This window comes from Chiloscyllium plagiosum, unplaced genomic scaffold (assembly GCF_037043375.1).
Source record: "Chiloscyllium plagiosum isolate Xiang-an unplaced genomic scaffold, Cpla_swu_hap1 HiC_scaffold_11, whole genome shotgun sequence".
Classification (NCBI taxonomy): domain Eukaryota; kingdom Metazoa; phylum Chordata; class Chondrichthyes; order Orectolobiformes; family Hemiscylliidae; genus Chiloscyllium; species Chiloscyllium plagiosum.
Genome location: NW_028270149.1, coordinates 73,080,819 through 73,104,738, shown reverse-complemented (window position 1 = coordinate 73,104,738; position 23,920 = coordinate 73,080,819). Strand labels below are relative to the sequence as shown.

General features: G+C 44.0%; 1 long non-coding RNA gene across 1 annotated transcript; it reads right to left on the bottom strand.

The window, feature by feature from the left end:
• Positions 1-13,948: 13,948 nt before the first annotated feature.
• On the bottom strand, positions 13,949-21,437 carry LOC122557124 (uncharacterized). The gene is made up of 3 exons (XR_015758679.1): positions 21,022-21,437; positions 19,410-19,587; positions 13,949-15,345 (listed from the first exon to the last, which is right to left on the bottom strand). It is a non-coding gene; the product is annotated as an uncharacterized LOC122557124 (long non-coding RNA).
• Positions 21,438-23,920: the final 2,483 nt, after the last annotated feature.

Below are 23,920 nucleotides of genomic sequence, written 5' to 3'. Positions count from 1 at the left end.
CTATCTCCTTCCTACATCTGTTTTTTTAATGTTCATTCATGGAATTTGGGCTTCATTGGCCAAACCAGCATTTACTGCCCATCCCTAATTGCCCAGAGGGCAGTTAAGAGTCAACCATATTGCTGTGGGTCTGAAGTCACATGCCAGCCAGACATTTCGTCCATCCATATCTTCTGTTCACTTAATATCAGACTCAATATTTTCTTTCTTATTTCCCAAAGTTGTTTGCTTTTTTTTCCATCTCCCTTCCACTCAAGGTATAATAAATCCTATCCTTACAGGTGTGATTGATTCTTTATTATATTTTATTTCTGTACACATGTCTCACTGTGACACTCTTCATGATACTTTATTTTCCATGCTGTTTTGTTTGGTAGGTACAGCTACTCCAGCAATCCTTGTTCCCATTCTCTCTTTTCTAAATATGTTACCACCTGTTTAATTCCTAATCCTCAACTTTTGGTTTGTCCTTCCCACCAAAATGGACAATTTCTCATTTTCCCACAGTATACTCCATTTTCCAGATTTTTGCCCACTCACTGAATCTATCTATATCCCTTTGAAGGCACCTTTTGTCCTCCCCTATCATTCTTTCCTGTTTAAATGTGTGGTAGCAGATTTAGCAACCACAACGTGAGTCCTTTCATCCAAGTCATTTGTATAAATAGTAATATGTTGAAGCCACATGCAAGGTGTTCTTGCGTCTTGCCAATCAAAGAGGAAAAATTGATACACACCTTTTTTTATAAGCTAATTAATCTTCTATCCATGCCACTATGTAACCCCTATATGATGAGGTTAGATTTTCTGTAACAAACTTTGATGTGGCACCTTATCAAATGTCTTCTGGAGGTCGAAGTACAGTACATCTTGCTGTTGCCTTTCATCCACAGAACGTGTTACTTCTTCAAAGAATTTCAAAAAATTTGGTTAAACACAACTTCCTTTCGGTGTTGATTCTGCCTGATTACCTTGAAGCTTCCCAATACAATTGCATTGCACCACAACACATCTGGTGCAGCCTGTTCTCTGGTTGGATCCAGAATGGTACTCTAGGAAATTATCCAAAAAACACTCTGTGACCTCCTTTCCTTAATACTATTTTGGGCCATCTGACCTCATCAATCTAAATGCAGATTAAAATTCCCTATGACAATCACTGTATTTTTCTGACACACTCCCCATTTTTTCTTCCTTTCCACTCCATTTTACCATGTTGTTACTGTTACCAAGTGACTTGTAGCCTTTATCATCTCTCATCACAAGCTTAACCATTTCTACTTCATGGTTTCATAAACTTAGCCAATCCTTCTCTATTGGACTAATGTCATAATTAGTTAACTTAGTCACCTCTGCAAATTTTCCTACCTTTCTGGTACTTTCCGGTACGCTTCAATGTTCCAATCTTGATCTAGAACCCACCCTCCCATCCTGGCACCTTCCCCTACCACCACAAGAATTGCAAAACCTGCGCCCATACCTCCTCCCTCACTGCCATCCAATGCCCTAAAGGAGCCTTCCACATCCATCAAAGTTTTACCTACACATCCACTAATATCATTTATTGTATCCGTTGCTCCCAATGCGGTCTCCTCTACATTGGGGAGACTGGGCGCCTCCTAGCAGAGCGCTTTAGGGAACATCTCTGGGACACCCGCACCAATCAACCACACCGCCCCGTGGCCCAACATTTCAACTCCCCCTCCCACTCTGCCGAGGACATGGAGGTCCTGGCCTCCTTCACCGCCGCTCCGTCACCACCAGATGCCTGGAGGAAGAACGCCTCATCTTCCGCCTCAGAACACTTCAACCCCAGGGCATCAATGTGGACTTCAACAGTTTCCTCATTTCCCCTTCCCCCACCTCATCCCAGTTCCAAACTTCCAGCTCAGCACTGTCCCCATGACTTGTCTTACCTGCCTATCTTCTTTCCACCTATCCACTCCACCCTCCCCCTGCCCCGACCTATCACCTTCACCCCCTCCCCCACTCACCTATTGTACTCTATGCTACTTTCTCCCTACCCCCACCCTCCTCTCACTTATCTCTCCACCCTTCAGGCTCTCTGCCTGTATTCCTGATGAAGGGCTTTTGCCCGAAACATCGATTTTACTGCTACTCGGATGCTGCCTGAACTGCTGTGCTTTTCCAGCACCACTCTAATCTAGACTCTGGTTTCCAGCATCTGCAATCATTGTTTTTACCTAGTCATCCTGTAGCCATGTCTCTGTAGTGGCTATCAGATCATAGCTATTTTTTCCATTTGCATAATCAGTGAATGATTAAATAATAATTAATTAACACTTCTTGGGCAGTGGTTAGCACTGTTACCTCACAGCACTAGGGATCAGAGTTCGATTCCAGCCTAGGGCCACCGTCTCTGAGGAGTTTGCACATTCTTCCTGTGTCTGTGTGGGTTTCTACTGAGTGCTCTGATTTCCTCCCAAAGATGTGCAAGTTAGGTGGATCGGACATGCTTGATTAACCATATAGTCCAGGGATTTGTAGATTAGGTGCATTAGGGGATAGGTCTGGGTGGGATGCTCCTCAATAGGGGCACATTGGGCCGAATGGCCTGTTTCCATGCAATGACAATTCTATGATGATGAACAGCCAAACAGCAATGGTATGTGCATTTTGTTTTTATATCCTTTCGCCTTAGCTGCAAATTTGTTCTTACATTTTTATTTGTTATTTTTTTCCTGTCATTGTCCATTTATTATTTTCCACATCTACTATTTTCGTCTCTACTCCTTGGTGTCCTACCTCTGTCCAAATTTGATCTTTTACTCCCACGATTTAGTTGAAAGCCTGCTTTACATCCCTAGCTTTGTGGCTGACTAGAATACCAGCCTCAACAGGGTTCAGGTATAAACCTTCTGTAAAATGTAGACCCCACTTTTCCCCAGTGCAGGAGATGAACCAGAATCCACTTCCCTGTCTTTGAGTCACCTATTCATTTATCCACGTAGAGAGGTAGTCCGATTTAGGGAGGTGATTCCAATGTTTTAAGCTGAGACAGCTGAAGGTATTGCCCATAAAACCTAGAGCAAATAATATTTGGGATTTTCAAGATATCAGAATTATGAGGAGCACACACAACTTGGACAGCTGTTGGAATGGAGGAGATTCCAGAGTTTTGGAAGGATATGACTGGAATGGATAAGAGGTGACAGGATTAGCAGGTAAGTCAATGAGTTTAGACAAATGTGACTAGCTGACACCAGTGAAGAGATGAGGATTGGGTGTGATCTGGGTTTAAGAGATTGGGGGGAGAGGTTAAAAGGAAAGGTATGATCTGATGGGAAGTCCTCCTTCCTTACTCAACACCAGCTCACACTGACAAAGCTGTTAGGTCATCCATTTGGCTGGGACCTCCCCTTACCCATGGTAGAACAGTGGCAGTGGGAAGCTGAGGCATGCACTTCGCTATTGATTGACAACACAAGAACCTAAATAGGCCCCAAGCAGTACAAGTTGCCTGACGCCTTCTCCACCCACTGTAAAATGGCAGCTAGATTGGGAAGAACACCCACTGACTTACAAATTGGCATGGGGGTGGGCAAAGGTGGATGGTGGTGGCAAGCTCATGAAATACAGCCTAAGGCATTGCTTAACCAGGTGCTAATGTAAGTCAGAATCGCAGGGCTCAAGGGTGAATGGCACTTGATGTCAATAAGAACACAGGCTGGATGCAGTGTGGAGAACCCAAGTTTACAAAGAGTAGTATGTGGGGGGGATCCACCAAGGAATTGTTAGAAATGTCACATCTAGAGGTGACAAAGGAAAGAAAAGGATAGCATCACTAAAGCAGATTAATTTATCCAAAAGTAGGTTTCTAGTTCCTATTTATAGCACCTGTAAATTGGTTACTGCACTTCAAAAGTGCTTAATTGGTTATTAAGCACTTTGAGTTTTGCTAAAGCCATGAAAAGCACTATATAAATCCAAATCTTTGTTTTTAATTCTCAATTTTCACACATTTGCTATTTGGATCATCAGGAGAGCAACCAAATTGATCTATCAACATTGTATTCATGTTAATTCTGTTTGTTTCAGCTGCTGATAAGCAGATTAACCCAACACTTCAGTTATATACATTTTTGCAACATTTTGAAACACATTTGCACTAAACTGCCATTCCAGTGATCAGGCAATAATTTTGTCAATAGCAAAAGAAAATCCGTTTGATTTTACAGAACCTCGCACTGTTATCTGAAAACCACACTTTGCAATATTCTAAAAGTCCTACTATCCCCATCTCAACATCCAACTGTTACTTAAATAATTTCCTGTGTTTGCTTCCGCTTGCTGACCCAGAAACTCATTTCTCCTTTGTGTGAAAAGTAACTCCCTCATGTCAGGTCTAACTGCTTCTTGTAGTAATTTGAACCTACAAACTCTTTGTCCGGCTGTCATGGTTTTGTAGGAATTAATTTCTCATTCACCTCTCCCTCTACTCATCTGTAAAGTTCACAGACGGTACTCCCTCAGAAAATTAATCTCACAAACTACCTCAGCTGATTAAAAACAGCATCTTCTGACAGAATCGGGATTTTTGACCTCTTTATTGAGAACCAAAATGTTATGACTAAATGACCTTTCAGTGCAAGCTGGATTCTAATTACTGTTAAAATTGCTTTGAGTCATTGATGTCATGCTGAACTGCTAACTTCCCATCACCACAAGATGGCATCATGTTACAAAAGAGATAAGTTGCTGTCTCAGGACAATTAAGTTTTACCACTAAGGTTACCTTTAAAAGTATGATCACTTGTAGCCAGTGGCACAGAAACTGTGAGTTGTGCTTTAGTCTTCTAATTAATGGCAGCACCTAGAAATTCACACCACATTGCTATGAAAGGGTAGGACAGCACAACCCTCAGTTAATAATACATGGTAAAATGGTGCCTATTCAGCTTGAAAAGACTAATCTACCACTTAGTATCCCAAAAGGCCAACATTACCAGCTTAGATCTGGAAAACATTGACCTGATTGTGCCCTTTATTTTTATAAATTTCATTTCATTTGATCAACCCCAATTTTATTTTCTGCTTGAAAGAGGAAAAGAGTAAATCTGATCATTGAGTCATGGTCAACATGCAGTACTTCTTGCTGTGACTGTACAGAATATAGTATTAATACAGTTAGTATTGAATTCATGCTAAGAAACATGAATCACCACTTCATGTTGCCAAATATGACTAAATACTAACATTAGGGCATTCCAACCATCTTGATATTTCCACAGCTTTGTCCCTGCCCAGCTAAGGAGAGTGAAAAAGAGTCAGGTATTGTATCACCAGTTCCCAGTTAGCACCTTTCAGAATCAGGTACTTGAAAGCAGCATGCTGTGACCTGATCCTTCATTTGGGGATGTGGGTTTCTTTTGCTCAACACCTTCCTTGGCTAACCTTGGTTCATGTTGACTCAGCATATTTTTAAAAAACACAGTGGGAAGAAACCACGTTAACTTCCTGTGTGAATGCGTGCAGAAACTTCAGTCTGTCTATCGTAAACAGCACTGAATGTGCTTCAACCAAATTGTCAGGTCACTATGTTTAAGTTCCCAGTCAAGCCAAGGGAAACTGTTGTCACTTAGTTAAAAATCATAAAATACCAGGTTATAGTCCAACAGGTTTAATTGGAAGCACTAGCTTTCGGAGTGCTGCTTCTTCATCAGGTGGTTGTGTAAGGCACAGAATTTATAGCAAAAGTGATGAAAGAGTGGCGCTCCGAAAGCTAGTGTGCTTCCAATTAAACCTGTTGGACTATAACCTGGTGTTGTGTGATTTTTAACTTTGTACACCCCAGTCCAACACCGGCATCTCCAAATCATGTTGTCACTTAAGGGGGGGGGGGGGGGGGGGAGGGTACCAGCACGTTCAGTCAATATCAGTCAATATCATCCAATATCAGTTCAGGAGCTTGGACAGAGTGAGACAGACACTTGTGGCAATCAGCTTATCATCCTGACTCTAATCTAGCAAACACACCCACCGAGGTGTCAGTGTCTGAGCTAGTGGAGGGTCCACGAGAAAGCCTTGCCAGTGCATCCTCTGAGAGATCTGCATCCTCTTTCTCAAATGTGGACAAGGCAGCGTTGGCTGGACTGGTGACTCTGCAGAAAGCAAGAGACTTAAAGAGTTATGAAATAGGGGTCAAAGCTTGGGCATATTAAGAAGATATTCACCCAGGTGGTAATGGGACAATGGCACAGCATATCACAGGGAGTTGTACTTGGTGCTAGAACATGGAAGGTCTCAGCATCCCGGTATCCGTGGTCCCCATATCCCCCTCTCCTCATTGGGTTTGAAGAGATGAATGCCAGGCCATCCCATCACCTATCTTTGCCCTTTCTGCCCCTCTGTGTGCCGTGTTCTCCTTTAATGAGACAAAAGGATAGATTGAGTGAGACGAAAGTAGCTGGCATGGTTGTTGTGTTCGGTGCAGGTGGTGAAAACTGGTGAGGTGCCCGAGAGAGTGAGTAGAAACGCAGGAAGGGTGAATAGTTTGGGAGAATGGGGTGAGTGAGAACCATTCGGGGAAGACGCTATGGGCATGGCTGGTAATGGTTCAATGGAAGGAAAAGAGGAACTGCAAGAACTGGAGTCAGGGGAATAATTTGAAGTGGTAGCAACAGCTGGAGATGACCTATAGTAAGTCACTTTTGTGCTGTCACTAAGACTGTCTATTCTAACCCCATTACATCGCCCACATTCACCACATCGCAGCTTGCCTGCAGCTGGAACCTTCATCCCTGCCTTCAATATCTCAAGGCTTGACTAGCATCACTTAAACCTGAAGGAAGCCTTGCTTGATTAACTTTTTCCATTTTTATATTGAGCTAATATTGCCAGATGGCACAGTGGCTCAGTGGTTAGCACTACTGCCTCACAGCGCCAGTGACCTGCGTTCGATTCCACCCTCGGGCAGCTGTCTGTGTGGAGGTTGCACATTCTTCCCATGTCTGTGTGGGTTTGCTCCAGTTTCCTCTCACAAACCAAAGGTGTGTAAGTTAGGTCAGTTGGCCATGCTAAATTGCCCATTGTATTCAGGGTGTGTAGGTTAAGTGCTTTAGCCATGGGAATTGCAGGGTTATGGGTCTGGGTGGGATACTCTTCGGAAGATCAGTGTAGGCTCTTTGGGCCGATGGACCTGTTTCCATACGTAAGGATTCTATATATTCTATAGTATCATTAACTACCCTTGAAGAATTCCAGAGGTAAATGTACAAGAACAGCAAAAGCCACTGCAAGTGATTCATTGGCTACAACTAGATTGATGAGAATACAAGGAGGTGAGTGGAACTCCACTCAGCTGGATGACAGAAGAGGGGTGTTCCGATTGATTGGTGCAGTAAATTGTGTCAAAGGCTGCAGTCCATTGGTCAAGATGAGCAGGGATAGTTTGCCATTATTATAGTCATATAGGTACAGAGTTTGTGATACTGATAAGAGATGTCATAGTGCTAAAGCAGCAGTTAAAACCTGATTGGAGGCATTCGAACATGGAATTGCTGGAAAGGTAGGCTTAGATAGATGGTGAAAATATATTCCAGAGGTGGGGTAGATAGCGTTTTTTTTACACAGAGGGTGGTAAGTACCTGGAATGTGCTGGAGGCAGATACAATATCAGTGTTTTAAGAGGCATCTTGACCGATATATGAATGGGCAGAGAATAGAGGGATCAGGGCCATGTAGAGGCAAAAGATTTTTAGTTTCAAAAGGCATCATGTGTTGGCACAGTCTTAGTGGGCCAAAGGGGCTGTTTCGTCCTATACTGTTCTTCATCTTTACTAAAGACTGCCCTGTAGCAATAATAATGACAGCAGCCTTAATGAGAGAAAAATGGAATTTCTGTCCCTCAGGGACAGGTGGTCCCATCACTGACAGCAGCCAGCCAATCAAGTGGCCAGCAGCTGAGTAGTCTCACTAGTACCAGGGCGTAGTGATGGCCAATTTTGGAACTACAAGGGCATCACAACAAATGAGCTGAAAATGTGTTGCTGGAAAAGCGCAGCAGGTCAGGCAGCATCCAGGGAACAGGAGAATCGACGTTTCGGGCATAAGCCCTTCTTCAGGAATGAGGAAAGTTTGTCCAGCAGGCTAAGATAAAAGGTAGGGAGGAGGGACTTGGGGGAGGGGCATCGGAAATGTGATAGGTGGAAAGAGGTCAAGGTGAGGGTGATAGGTCAGACTGGGGTGGGGGCGGAGAGGTCAGGAAGAAGATTGCAGGTTAGGAAGGCGGTCCTGAGGAAGGAGATATGGCTGTGGTAGCGAGTCTGTTTGAGAATGTGGCTGAAGAGCTTCTGTGCAGAGGAGATGACCTGGGGGGTGCAGTGAGAGAGGGACTCACTGAAATCTTTGTAGAGGGAGGAAGAGAGCTTCTTCAAGGAAGGCATCCTTGTAAGAGGATTCGCAGTAGGTTGAAGTCTTTGAGGAGAAAGTGAGGACTGCAGATTTCCTTATTCCTGAAGAAGGGCTTATGCCCGAAACGTCGATTCTCCTGTTCCCTGGATGCTGCCTGACCTGCTGCGCTTTTCCAGCAACACATTTTCAGCTCTGATCTCCAGCATCTGCAGTCCTCACTTTCTCATCAAAACAAATGATCCATGCTGGTTCGACTGAAAGTTAAATCTGGTTGGGAAGGAATTAAGAATCCCGGCAGAGAGGAGTGCAGTGGGGCCTTGTTAGACAGGATGTGGGAAGTTCTCAGCAGGTCTCACAACGACTGTGGAGTTAATATTTCAAGTCCAATATGACTTCTTCAAAAGTGTTTGTCAAGATTTTTAGTTCCTAGAAATTTGTTTGTTTATCTTTTGAACTTAATTACCCACTGGTCAAACTTGGTATCTATTGGCCACCAGTTGTACAGTTAACTATTGAGGAATGTGTATACGTAAGGAACCATGTTTTATAATGTCAGGTATTCTCATTTCATCCATCCAAATACTTACTCAGGAAAATCCAGAACTCTCCATCAGTGATGGAAGCAGATTGACGCATACTGAATTTCTGGGACGTGTCTGCTGATAGTCCAACTGCAATACCTCTTGCATTTGCAGTGTATGTAACCTCACTGACAGTGAGCTGTCTATGTCAAAAACAGAGCAGATCCAACAAGGACAGGGAAGAATGCTGAACGCTGTTCTCACACCACCATGCCTCATTGTCCACCCCAGTCACCCGACCCCTTACTGCCCCTTTCGAAACTCTTTGCCATTGCCAACTTCTGATCGCTCAGTGGTCCCTCATACCCGGTTAGGTGTCTTCCTCCTGGACTCTCGCTTCCCCTTGCCGCCCTGCTCACCGATGGTGCCAGTATGGAGGCAGACTGTGAGCACATAACTGTGACTCCACTGATGAAGAGAACGGGCAGAGCTAGCAGACACAATGTGACATCCACAACCATTCGTATGAATGGCAGAAATTGCAGTGTAATTGCCATGCCATTTTTCTGTCTGCTATCTTAATCTGTAATATTTAGTACCCTTGTTAAAGTGGTTGCCCAAGATTGCATTTAGCTGCATCAGCCTTAACTTCTGGAATTCCCTCCCTTCGCCTTTCCAGTTCTACTCCTCCTTCTCCACTGTTAAGCAGCCCTTGACGATTAGCTCATTTATTAATCTTTTGATCACCTGCTGTAGTTTGTTCTTCTGTAGCATAGTGTCACACTTTGTTTCAACTGCCTTAGGTCATTGTATTACATGAGAGGAGCTTTATAACTGTAAATCGATATTTTCAATACCTTACAAATGCAATTATATTTCAAACCCTGATTGTAAAATCCCTACCTTAGATTGTAACCTATCAATGTTTATATTTTATGTATATAATTCTTCTGATAACTGATGCAATCTTTCTGAGTTTAAATAAAAATTGGGCTGCATCTGACTGCTGTGATGGATTCGAAACGCCATCAATGCTTCATTGTTGTAACTAGCCACAGATCTGATAGTTAATCTCTTGCTCACAAAGCTCAACATGTGTTATTTCGTTGGAATTTATGTCTTATATCCGTGACTATTTTCAACACTAGTAAGCATACATAATTCACAAAGTATTGGCACTTTTATCAAAGGTACATCAAGTTGTGGTTTTTGTTGCCAAATCCACAACAGAGAACGGGATCATCCTGTACAACTGAGTATGTGTAAAGCATTATAAGCAATTAGAGAAAGAGAAAAAAAATTGAGAAGAGAGCGATGTCAGTTATAAGCAAGTATCAAGTTTCATCATGTGTAATACATGTTCTTCTGCGTGAATTATAAGTGAAACCATTGCCTCCTGAAAACAGATTAATAATTTTTACCATCAGGCTTCTTGACTTCTCACAAGTTTTGGAAACTTGGCTCAAGGATTTTGTAGACCCATTAATGAACTGCATTAACCCTTCCTGGGATCCGGCTGCATCATTGACATTGTACAAAGGTCTTTGAAGTGAGTTGGTACTATTGACATGAAAGAGAATTGTTACAGGCGGAATGACTGTCAACAATTTCTCTGTGACTCACTGCCTATGGTATGTATATTCCCATGAGCCATGAAGAAAGGGGGTAATTTAGTCTCTTTGTAATGGGTCCTCAGTGGGCCTCTGCGTAATGGCAGTCAAGAACTTAGCATGTCCCTGAGACCAGCTATTAAAATACCAGATGATTCGATGTAGGAACAAAGAACTCTGAGAACTTGAAATAGGGAGGGACTTATCATGTGGAGGGGGACAATATAGCAGAGAGTGAGTTACTTCAACTCTCTAGGCCTCTGCCTTTTAATTGGTAGTTTGTTCATTTCATTCTTGAGCTTAATTCTTAAAGGCAAATAAAATCATTTCTTTTAAAGAGAAAGGAAGAGCATCCATTTATATAACTCTTTTAATGCTTGTTAAAAGCACTCCCCAACTAATGGGCTACTTTTGAAGTGCAGTCACTGCTGTTTTATAGGTAAACGTGGCAGCCAATTCACCAGATGGGGTCATGAATCTAACGCGGTATGACGGACGGTGTGTGTGTGTGTAGGAGTTTACCCCTTGGGAGAGTGACTATGGAGGAGGCTTGATCCTTTTGAAATTTCTGACCGACTTGTTGTTTATTATTAGCCCCTGCAATCCCCCACAAGCCTTCCCCTCGCTACACGGATTCGACATGAAATCTGATCATTACTGTACACTGCTTGGTCGCACTCGGTGACTGGAAAGGATTTCTTTGGGAGTTTTGGGAGGATTCTTTGTAAATCTGAGTTCACTAAAATAATGGGAATTACTGAAAAAACTGTAGAAGACATTTTTTGGTATATGAGGATTAGTAGTAATTCTTTTATATGAGATATATATTTTGTATACTGCCTGGAAAACTATCCTAGGCCACCTCTGCTTCTGTCACACTCTATGTCATTTTGATGTTGGTTTTAGAATTCCTAACAGTCTTTGTGGGACCTAAGGGTCAGGATTGGTATACCAGAGTATCTAATATTTCTAGACTGGCATGTCAGATTTCCAGGCTCGCAATGCCCACTCATAAAGTCACCGCAATTTGAAAGGAGAGTGCAGTTTATTAGAGTCCAATAGCACATTCAGATATCTGGGAAAATCCTGGCTCTATTACAATAATTTAGATTGGGATCCTGCCATAACCAGCTGGAAGAGGAAGCAGGCCAGAAACTGAACCCATTGACCCACAGGATCGGTCTCCATGTCCCCCACGTCTCCACTAGACAGAGTCTGGAGCCAGGGTGAAGGGCATCGAAGAGTGTGGTGCTGGAAAAGCACAGCTAGTGAGGCAGCGTCCGAGGAGCAGGAGGATCGACTTTTCAGGCATAAGCTCTTCATCATAAGCCTAAAACATCGACTTTCCTGCTCCTCGGATGCTGCCTGACCGGTTGTGCTTTTCCAGCGCTACACTCTTGACTCTGATCTCCAGCAGCTGCATTCCTCACTTTCTCCAGGGTGAAGGGCGTGATGATGTTGTGGAGGGATTAATTACGAAGGCCGGAGGATCGAGAGGTCCGAATTGACCTTGTAACTTCCAGGACTACTATTGGCATAACATGGCCCACAGAGAAATCTCAAATACAAAATAATACTTTTTAACTCTTTGTTATTCGCTAACGGGATGTGGGCATCACTGGCTAGGAGACCATTTATTGTCCGTGCCTAACTGCCCTGCAGAAGGTCACGGTGGTAAGTTGTTTATTTGAACCGTTGCAGTACTTTGAATGTAGGTACACTCACAGTGCAGTTAGGAAGGACATTCCAGGACATTTTCCCAGCAATGTTGATAAGGTAATGGCATAGGCCCAAGTCGAGATAGTGAGGGTCTCGGAGCAGACCTTGCCCGATGCTGATGTTCCTATGCATCTGATGCCTTGTCCATCTCGGTGGTAGAGGTCATGTGTTTGAAAGGTTCTTTTGGAGGATTATTAGTGGGTTATTGCAGTGTATCCTGAAGATGGTATACACTGATGCCACTGTGCATCAGTAGCAAAGGGAATGAATATCAAAGGTGACAGATGGGATCCCAGACAAGTGGGCTGTGTGGTCCTGGATGATGCAAAGCTTCCTGAATGTTATTGGAGCTGCACTCATTCAGGCAAATGGGGAGTATTCCATCGCACCCCTGTCTTGTACCTTGTAGATGATGGAAAGGCTTAGGGGAAACAGGAGGTGAGCTAATCATCTCAGAATTCCTAGCCTTTATCTCAATATTTCCCTTCCCACATACTTGATTTGAGAGGAAAACTAAAAATTGCAAATTGGCTCCGGACAATGTCATCAGAGCCCACTTTGGCAAATTTAAAGAACATCCTGCCAGATTGAAACAAATATCTTGCTTCTCAGTTCAGAGAGCAGTATAAGTAGATTACTAGACAGAAAGAAAGTCCTTCTCATTACTACTGCAAACCCTCCAGCCCCACCATTCAGGATCCTAACTGTCAGGAGATAACATTGAGGCCATTTGCCTTCAGTCACTCATTGGGATTGAGAAATTCTAGACATTTCTCATATAGAACTCAGAACAGTACAGCACAGGAACACGTCCTTCGGCCCACCCATGATGCTATTCTAAACTAATCCATCTGCCTGCACATGGTCTGTGTAACTCTATTCCCTGCCTGCTCATATATCTGTTGAAATGCCTCTTATCTGCTTCTACCATCTCCCCTGACAGCATGTTGCAGACACCTTCACTCTAATGTGAAAATCTTTCTTTGCACATCTCCTTTTAAACATTCCCCATCTCACCTTAAACCCATGCCCCTTAGTATTTGACATTTCCACCTTGGGAAGGCTACTCCGATCCATGCCTCTTATGATTTTATACACTTCTAACAGGTTGCCCCTCGGCTCGAGTGAAAACAATCCAGCCTCTCCTGATATTGAATACACTCCAATCTAGGCAGCGTTGGGTAATTCACTTTTGCACCCTCTTCAAAGCCTCCACATCCTTCCTATAGTGTGGTGACCAGAATTGCACACACTACATTAATTGTGGCCTAACTGAAGTCTTATACAGCTGCAGAATGACTTGCCAATTTTTGTACAAAATGCCCTGACTGATGAAGGCAAGCATGATGTACTCCTTCCTGTGTTGCCACTTTCAGGGAGATATGGACCTGCACCCCAGGATCTCTTTGTACATCAATGCTCCTAAGTGTCCTGCCATTTACTCTATACATTCCTCTTGCATTTGACCTCCCAAAATGCAGAATAGGCAATAGGTTTGGTTTGAACCAAAGCCTTTCTAAGTTCATCAGTGGTTATGTGGATTTTCCATTTAAATGATAGGAAAGTGGTTGAATCGAGTTAAGGACACAATAGAAAGGATCCTGCTTTAACAAGTTAAAGAGCCTATGGAGGCAGTTGGTTATCTTCCAGGATTTGGAGATGCCGGTGTTGGACTGGGGTGTACAAAGTTAAAAATCACACAACACCAGGTGATAGTCCAACAGGTTTAATTGGAAGCACACTAGCTTTCGGAGCGACGCTCCTTCATCAGATGATTGTGGAGGGCTCGATCGTAACACAGACTTTATAGCAAAAATTTGCAATGTGATCTAACTGAAATTATACATTGAAAAATTGATTGTCTGTTAAGCCTTTCATCTGTTAGAATACAGTGATAGTTTCACTTTTTTCATGTGTAAATCACAAAACCTTTTTTTTAAAGTTGCATTCTCGGGTTAGCTGTTCTCGGATTATCTTCCAGGCCTCATTGATTTATTAGAAGCATTGCTAACTCTGAATTTAAATAAGCCCTTCTTATAGCTTATCTCATTATTGTGGTCCCTAGTCAATGATTCCTTTCCATAACATGATGGCACATTTTACATGAAGAAATGACAGGAAAGAAAGGAGTAGGGAATGAGTCATGAAAGCGTGAAAGCAGGCCATTCAGCCCATTGAGTCTACACCAACCCTCCGAAGAGCATCCCACCCAGACCCCCAATCCCTATCCCTGTAACCTTGCATTTCCCATGGCTAATCCACCTGGTCTATGCATCACTGGACAGTTCAAGCAATTTAGCATGGCCAATCCACCCAACCTGCATATCTTTGGGTCTTGGGAGGAAACTGGAGCACCCAGAGTAAATCTGCACAGACACAGGGAGAATGTGCAAACGCTGCATAGTAACCTAAGGGTGGAATTGAATTGGAGCCGCTAAAGCTGTGAGGCAGCAGTGCTAACCACTGAGCCTCCGTACCTCCCCATCTTTACTGTGTACTTTCTCATTCCCAACTATATGGTGACTATCTCCTGCCATTCCAGAGCCAAAATCCTGATATAACCTTGAATGCAAGAAGCTGAGAGAAAACATCTCTAGCAGTAAGTTCAACACTCAAGTTGTTATCGTCCAAATTCTGAGTGGTAATCCTAAATCAAACCATGAAAAAAAAAGCCTGAAGCTCTTATTTGTTAAAAGACCCACTCAAAATTCACCATGGATTTATATTTGTATTCTGATTTGTTACATGCTGTGAGCTGATCACAAAAGGATAGCAGAGAGTTTGAAGTACTGCTGAAAAATAAAATAAAAGTAAAATAAAATAATAGTTCCCTGGTGCACACTCCATGGCATGGTCTTGAGCAATCAGCGTTGACTTGCCAATCCTTCTCTCATTCAATATAAATGACTGCTCCTTTTGAAGTGTGACATTCCAGAGTGTGTCCTGATGATCCCAGGATGAGAAGGTTCAACAGCCTGTCTTCCTTAATCAAGAATATTATCAAGGAGTGCGGGTGCTTTGCCAGGGAACGGGAAGCTAGTTTGTGTACATGCAGGGAGTTAAATCCCCTGAAATCATTGGTCAGTCTGAAGTCTGACGTTATCCCATCCTCTTCCAGGTTTCTGTCAGATGGGATTGAAAACGAACAAAGATCTGTCAATTATCAATGTTATTAATAAAAAAATGATAAGAACTGATTTCACCGCTCATTTCTGCATATCCCAACCGGCATTAACACATGATTCGGAGATGCTGGTGTTGGACTGGGGTGTACAAAGTTAAAAATCACACAACACCAGGTTATAGTCCAACAGGTTTAATTGGAAGCACACTAGCTTTCGGAGCGACACTCCTTCAATCACCTGATGAAGGAGCGTCGCTCCGAAAGCTAGTGTGCTTCCAATTAAACCTGTTGGACTATAACCTGGTGTTGTGTGATTTTTAACTTGGCATTAACACAAGTTGCTCTATACTCAGCCACATTGTTCTCCACAGGGTAGAGCAGGAGGACGGAGATCTGCACATGGGGTGGGGGAGGGGTCACGCCTTCCCATTACAAGGTCGAATCATAGAATCCCTACAGTGTGGAAGCAGGCCATTCAGCCCATTAAATCTGCACCAACCCTCTGGGGCGGCACGGTGGCTCAGTGGTTAGCACTGCTGCCTCACAGCGCCAGGGATGCAGGTTCAATTTCAGCCTCGGGTGACTGTCTGTGTGGAGTTTGCACATTCTCCTCGTGTCTGCGGGGTTTCCTCCAGGTGCTCCGATTTCTTCCCACAGTCCAAAGATGTGCAAATTAGGTGAATTGGCCGTGCTAAATTGCCCATGGTGTTCATGGATGTGTAGGTTAGGTGCATTAGTCAGGGGTAAATATAGGATAATATAGTAGGGCAATGGGTTACTCTTCAGAGGGTCAGTGTGGACTTGTTGGGCTGAAGGGCCTGTTTAGAACATAGACCAATACAGTGCAGAACAGGCCTTCGGCCCTCAATGCCGACTGTGAAGTAGTCTCAGCTCATCCCCCTACACTATCCCAAAATCATCCACATTTCCATGCTGTACGGTTTCTATAATTTGAAGCCACAGAAGGGTCAAACTTTCTTGGCGAGTTATTGTTGAAGGTAGCAGCCTCACGGAACAGGATCACTCCAACATGCTGTCGCATTGCCAGTAATCACCAAGGTACCCAATACTGGAGGATCTCCACTCACAGGCCTCCACTTCTTGCCAAATTCATGGCTTTCCTTTGTGCACCGGAGGAAATATTCATAGTGACATAAGTTGAGAGGAGGGAAACACAGAAAAAAAGCAGTGGGAGTAGGATATTCAGCTTTTCCAGCCTGTTCCAACATGCAATATGACCATGGCTGATCATCCAACTCAGTGCTCTATTCCCACTTTCTCCCCATCCCGTTTGATTTCTTTATGCCGAAGAACTATATCTAACTTCTTCTTGAAAACATTCAATATGTTGGCTTCAGTCTCTAGCTGAAGAAATTTCTCCTTATCTTAGACCTTAGTGGTTTACCCTGAATCTTTAGACTGTGGTCCCGGGATCTAGGCTCCCCAGTCATTGGGAACATCCCTCCTGTCAAATGTTTTAATACTTTTTTCATAGATTTCAATGTGACTCCTGCTCCCCCATCCCCCGCCATTCTTCTAAGTTCCAGTGAATATATTCCTAACGTCATTCAGTCTCTCTTCATTCGCCAGACCTGCCATGCCAAATGGGCATTTGTGAAGGGTGATTGTGGGGCCTGAGTGCAAGGGGACAAAGGACAAGAGTAAGTCGAAACGTTGGGCATTCAGATAGGGTTTAAGTTAAATTGCAGAGAGAAGGGAGCGAGTTGGGTTGGAACTCATGCTGTCCTGAAAAGAAGTTCCCAGGAGAATGCTGGGAAAGTCAGAGTGCGCAGCTTGATATCCAAATAGGTTCTGCCAGTTACATTGGAGAAACTGAGGACTGCAGATACTGGAGATCAGAGTCGAGAGTGTGGTGCTGGAAAAGCACAGCAGGTCTGATGAAGGACTTATGCCCAAAACACTGATTCTCCTGCTCCTCAGATGCTGCCTGACCTGCTGTGCTTTTCCAGCACCACACTCTCAGCAATGCCAGTTACCTCTTCCACTCTCCAGAAGCCCAGAATGCTCTCAGTGCATTGATTTGAGGTTAGAGACTGGAGGGGACACATATTCTGGTGACTTTTTCTATCCTTGCTGTTGATTCTTGCCAGGCTAGCCAAACTAACCTCTTCATCCCATCCTTCAAAGTCATTGTGTCACTGCCTTCCCTCAGATCCATCAGCTGGACCTCTAGATATGTCAAGGAGGCCTGGGAAGCAGTCTTTCTTGGTCTCCTCCCCATCCTTTTAGCATTAGGTATCAAGATGCAGATGGTGGTATTTTATCCAGGCAGATGGAGGCGGGAAGGTGAGTAAAATTTGAGAATAATGCCATAGGTTGATTATGCACATGTGTATTGCCTGCAGCTATTTTCCCCCTGAATAGGCTGAGTCTGATATCTGTAACCCCAACTGGAAGCAGCAGGAAGCCACCTGAGCTGGACAGTTAAACAACTGACTGTATTCAAATCTACAATTTTCCCAGTGTTTTACTGGCCCCATGTCAAAGTGGCCCAGCACCTCAGCAGGGAGGTGCAGTGCAGTGGGAGCATGGAGTAGCCTGGAGATTTCAAACTTTTCTTACCTCCATCAGCAAAAATCTCTTCTGCTGGCAGCTGTATGTTATTGTATGAAGATCTCCTGGAGACCAATGCCTCACGGTGGTACAGTGGTTAGCACTGCTGCCTCACAGCGCCAGGGAGCCGGGTTCAGTTCCTGCCTCGGGCAACTGTCTGTGTGGAGTTTGCACATTCTCCCATGTCTGCATGGATGTCCTCCGGGTGCTCCGGTTTCCTCCCACAGTCACAAAGATATGCAGGTTAGGTGAATTGGCCATGCTAAATTGCCTGTAGTGTTAGGTGAAGGGGTAAATGTAGGGGAATGGGTCTGGGTGGGTTGCTCTTCGGAGGGTTGGTGTGGACTTGTTGGGCCAAAGGGTCTGTTTCCACACTGTAAGTAATCTAATCTAATCTAGTCTCCCATTTTGCTAGGTGTAGTGCAGTAGCCATCACCTCCTGTTGGACAGATCACATGTCTATTGCATCTGTTCCAGACCTTCCGCATTCCCCTTAGCAGCAGCTGGAGTGGGGGTGCCAGCAACCAGCAGCCCGAAGCAGCCCAGTGCAGAGCATGACAGCAGCCAGTGGCCAGATCACACAGAGGCTACTTACACTGGTCTGCTGCAGAGTGTCCTTTGAGAAACACAGTGATGTTCATCTTTTAAACGCTTGCTTTTCTGCCCTATGGTTCTACTGTGCAAAACTGTGATGTAACTTTTTCTTAATTTCTCGATTCTGTAACTAAGGATTGTACTTAGGTAGTCCGAACCTAAGATGGTGCTGTAAGTGGTAACTTGTAAACTTTTCATTCTGCTCATTCGAATATGTTGACAGGAAAGCTAATTCAATTCAGTTCTCACTGGAATACAATGAAGGCTACCTGCCTATCTCCCTCAAAATGACTAAATCAAACTCTTGCTTCCTCAGGCTGTCCACCATCTCCAGGTAACATGAAATTTAGATGCATAAAGACTCAAAGATCATGAAGCCTCGGGCGACTGTCTGTGTGCAGTTTGTATATTCTCCCTGTGTCTGAGTGGGTTTCCTTCATGTACTCCAATTTCCTCCTACAATCCAAAGATATGCAGGGTAGGTGAGTTGGCCATACTAAATTGCCCGTAATGTTCAAGGATGTGTACGTTAGGTGCAATAATCAGAAAGAAATGTAGATTAATAAGGTTCTGGGTGGGATACTCTTCGGCCGGTCGATGTGGACTTGTTGAGCCAAATGGCCTGTTTCCACACTGTAGGGATGCTATCATTCTATGAAGCAGGGATTCTTTATTCGACTAGCATTAGGTTTTTACAAACAGGAAGGGTAATTAAGGATAAACAAGTAACTGCATGCACAGACTGACCACATTGGTTATGAAAACAAAAAATACAAAAAAAAACAAAACTCACAACGGTTCAGGCAGCATCCATGGAGAGACAGCAAGCTAACTTTTCTGGGCTAAATGACTGTTCATCAGCGCTAATATTTGTTATCCTGAACTGAGGAATACCTTTGTCCATCTGCTTTTCCTTCTCATCAGAACAGTCTCCACCAAAGGCACACTTTCATTTTCAGCGAGAGTCAATTTGGCTTCTCAAACTGCCATCTCCTCCCATTGCCACCTGCTGGTGGAGGTCCTGGACAATTGGTCAACTTCCTTGCTCAATGCCCTCCCTCTCTGTTACCATCTGGAAGAGGAGGTCACAGACAAGTGCTCAGCTCTCTTGCTCCATGCTGTCCACCACCATCACCACTGCTTCTAGAGATCCTGTCCCCTCTATCTATTTATTTAGCAAATTCCCAAAGCTAAGCGATCAGCTTCTTGTTTACTGAATTTAACATAATTAGTTCATCACTTGGCCAACATTCCTCAACAATATGCAGCATTGTTTCAGTCTTTCCACAAGTGCATAACAGATTTGCACTAAGACCCCATTGACAGAGATTTGTTGTCCAGGGACTGTGGCCAGTCCTGAATCTATTTATCAACAACACAACAACATAAGAGCTAGGAGCAGGAGTAGGCCATCTGGCCCTTCAAGCCTGCTCCGCCATTAAATATGACTATGGCTGATCTTTTCGTAGATTCAGCTCCACTTACCTGCCTTCTCACCAGAACCCTTAATCCCTTTATTGTTCAAAAAGAACTATCTTAGCTTTAAAAACATTTACTGAAGTAGCGTCAACTACTTCACTGGGCAAGGAATTCCATAGATTTACAACCCTCTGGGTGAAGAAGTTCCTTCTCAATTCAGTCTTCAATCTGCTCCCCCTAATCTTGAAGCTATGCCCTCTTCTCTTAGTTTCACTGGCCAGTGGAAACATCCTCTCCATGTCTATCTTATCTATTGCCTTCATAATTTTATATGTTTCTATAAGATCCCCCCCACCCCCCCACATTCTTCTAAATTCCAATGAGTATACTCCCACTCTACTCAGTCTCTCCTCATAAACCAACCCCCTCAACTCCAGAATCAACCTAATGAACCCCCTCTGTACCACCTCCAGTGCCAGTACCTCCTTTCTCAAATAAGGAGACCAAAACTGCACCCAGTACTCCGGATGTGACCTCACCAGCACTCTATACAGGTGCAACATAACCTCTCTGCTTTTAAACACAATTCCTTTAGCAATGAAGAACAGAATTCCATTTGCCTTCCTAATTACCTGTTGTACCTGCAAACCAACCTCTGTGATTCATGCACAAAAACACCTAGTTCCCTCTACATAGCAGCATGCTGCAACTTTTTACCATTCAAGTAATGGTCCTTTTTACTGTTATTCCTACCAAAATAGATGACTTCACAATTTATTAACATTGTATTCCATCTGCCAGACCTTTGCCCACTTGCTTAAAGTATCTATGTCCCTCTGCAAAGTTTCACAGTCCTCTGCACACTTTGCTCTGCCACTCATCTTAGTGTCGTCTGCAAACTTTGACACACTACTACACGTGGTCCCCAACTCCAAATCATCTATGTAGATTGTGAATAATTGTGGTCCCAACACTGATTCCTGAGGCACACCACTAGTTACTGATTGCCAACCAGAATAGCACTCATTAATCCCCACCCTTTGCTTCCTGTTAGTTAATCAATGCTCTGTCCATGCTAATACATTACCCGTAACACCATACATCTTTATCTTATGCAGCAGCCTCTTGTGTGGCACCTTGTTGAAGGTCTTTTGGAAATCTAGGTACACCACATCTACTGGGTCCCCATTGTCTACTGTGCTTGAATTGTCTTCATAGAATTTCAAAAGTGGTAGTTCAATGACCATCATTGGGGTTTGCCATGAGAAACTTCTGTGGGGGAGCAATGGATCAACATTTACACTCTGTCCCATTGTCAACATCCAGACCCTGAGAGAAACAAAAACATTTTCCCAGTCAACTGAATTCTAAAAGAAAATTAAAGAACTATGAAGGAGTCCCCTTTTGGAATTCCAGTGGATCTTGCATTCTAGGCCTGCATTAATTGCTCAGAGAGCGGTTAAGAGTCAACGCTGTTGAAGCTCTGGAGTCACATGAAGCCAGATCAGGTAAGGATAGATTTATTTCCCTAAAGGAAACATTCCTAAAGTGAACCAGATTGGTTTTATGATAATCAGTTGCCATTTGTATTCCAGATTTTTATTGAATATAAATTTCACTATCTTCCTTGGTGGCATCAAATTGATGTTTCCAGAAGGTTAACCTGGTGCTCTGGATTACAAGTCTGGCAATATTACAACTATGCCAATACCACGACCACCTCCTTTTAATTCCTGGAGATTTGGCATGTTACCTATTGTATCTATATACTGTTTGGGACACCCAGACTCCCAATAAGACCAACACACAGGAATTGCAAATTACTACTATCTGGTAATGGCAGAATTAGACATTGTGCTGGATCTTTAGCGCTTCTTCACATCACAATGGCCACCATGTTACGTGACTGAAATCTGCAGTTGTTGAATTGCAGTTTTGTGACAGTTTTGCCTTCTTACTGTAGTTGCTATCTTAACTTCACAACTGTAGCAACCCCAGGCCTTAGCAGCAAAAAAGGCTGCGAGGCGAAAGTGGGTACTACAGATGCTGGAGATTAGAGTCAAGGTTAGAGTGGTGCTGGAAAAGCACAGCAGGTAAGGCAGTATCTGAGGAGCAGGAAAATCGACATTTCGGGCAAAAGCCCTTCATCAGGAACGAGGTTGTGAGCCTCAGGAGTGGAGAGATAAATGGCAGGGGCGTGGGGTTAGGGAGAAGGTAGCTGGGAGTGCAATAGGTGGATGGAGGTGGGAGTAAAGGTGATAGGTCGGAGAGGAGGGTGGAGTGGATAGGTGGGAAGGAAGATTGACAGATGAGACAGGTCATGAGGACAGTGCTGAGCTGGAAGGTTGGAACTGGGGTAAGGTGGGGGGAGGGGAAATGAAGAAACTGATGAAATCCACATTGATGCCCTGGGGTTGAAGGGTCCTGAGGCGGAAGATGAGGCAATCTTCCTCCAGGCGTCGAGTGGTAAGGGAGTGGCAATGGAGGAGGCCCAGGACCTGCATGTCCTCGGCAGAGTGGGAGGGGGAGTTGAAATGTTCTCGCATAGGGTGATGGGTTGGTTGGTGTGGGTGTCCTGGAGATGGACATTTGTGGATGTGCAGGTGAAACTTTGATGAATGTGGAAGGCTCCTTTGGGGCCTTGGATGGAGGTGAGGGGGAGGTGTGGGCGCAGGTTTTGCAATTCCTGTGGTGGGAGGGGAAGGTGCCAGGAGGGGAGGGTGGGTTGTTGGGGGGCGTGTACTTGACCAGGTAATCATGAAGGGAATGGTCTTTGCAGAAAGCGGATAGGGGTGGGAAGGGAAATATATCCCAAATGGTGTGGTCCATTTGTAGGTGGTGGAAATTTCGGCGGATGATACGGTTTATGTGTAGTTTGGTGGGGTGGAAGGTCAGGACCGGGGGAGGGGGGGTTCTGTCCTTGTTGCGGTTGGAGGGGTGCGATTCGAGGGCAGAGGTATGGGGCATGGATGAGATGCGCTGGAGAGCATCATCAACTACGTGGGAGGGGAAATTGCAGTCTTTAAAGAAAGAGACCACCTGGTCTTTGTCTGTCATGGAACTGGTCCTCCTGGTAGTAGATGCAGCGGAAGCAGAGCAATTGGGAATACGGGATAGCATGTTTGCAAGAGATAGGGTGGGAGGAGGTGTAATCCAGGTAGCTGTGGGAGTCGGTGGGTTTGTAGAAAATGTCAGTGTTGAATTAGTCATCGTTGGTGGAGATGGAGAGGTCTAGGAAGGGGAGGGAGGTGTCTTAGATGGTCCAGGTAAATTTAAGGTCGGAGTGGAATGCGTTAGTGTAGTTGATGAACTGTTCAACTTCCTCATGGAAGCACGAGGTGGCGCCGATGTAGTCATCAATGTAGTGGACAAAAAGTGGGGAGTGGTTCCGGTGTAACTCTGGAAGGTAGATTGTTCTATGTAGCCTACAAAGACACAGACATAGCGGGGACCATGTGGGTGCCCATGTCTACCCCTTTCGTCTAGAGCAAAAAGGCTGCTGTCTATCTCTCTCTCTCTCTCAAAAGTATCATCTTTAGACAGTAATTCAGACTTTGCCTGTGAAACTGGACTAATTCTCCAAGTAAAGGAAATACTTTTGCACTTTTGACTGCAACTCAGCTCCCAGGAGAGAATTGCAGCAACTTCAGCCAACTGAAAGACTCCCAATTGGTCACTGATTTGTTGGAACCCAAGTCATATAAAACTCATCCAAACATATTTGATTGTTTTTAAAGAAATTCATAAGTTGAAATTTCCTTCTTGCCTTTCTCTTCCTTTCTACCTTGTATGCCTGTGTTTGAGTGAATTAGTGAAGCAATTACTCTGTGTTTTCAATGTTTTGTTAAGTAAATCCTAGCTTTGATCTCACTTTAAGGGATTTCATTGTGGGTTTATTTTGAAGATTGAAGCTCAGAAAGCCAGAATTTGGGGAATACCCTGCAGCCTACCTCAGGAAGTGACTGGAGTAAAAATAGAAAGGAATA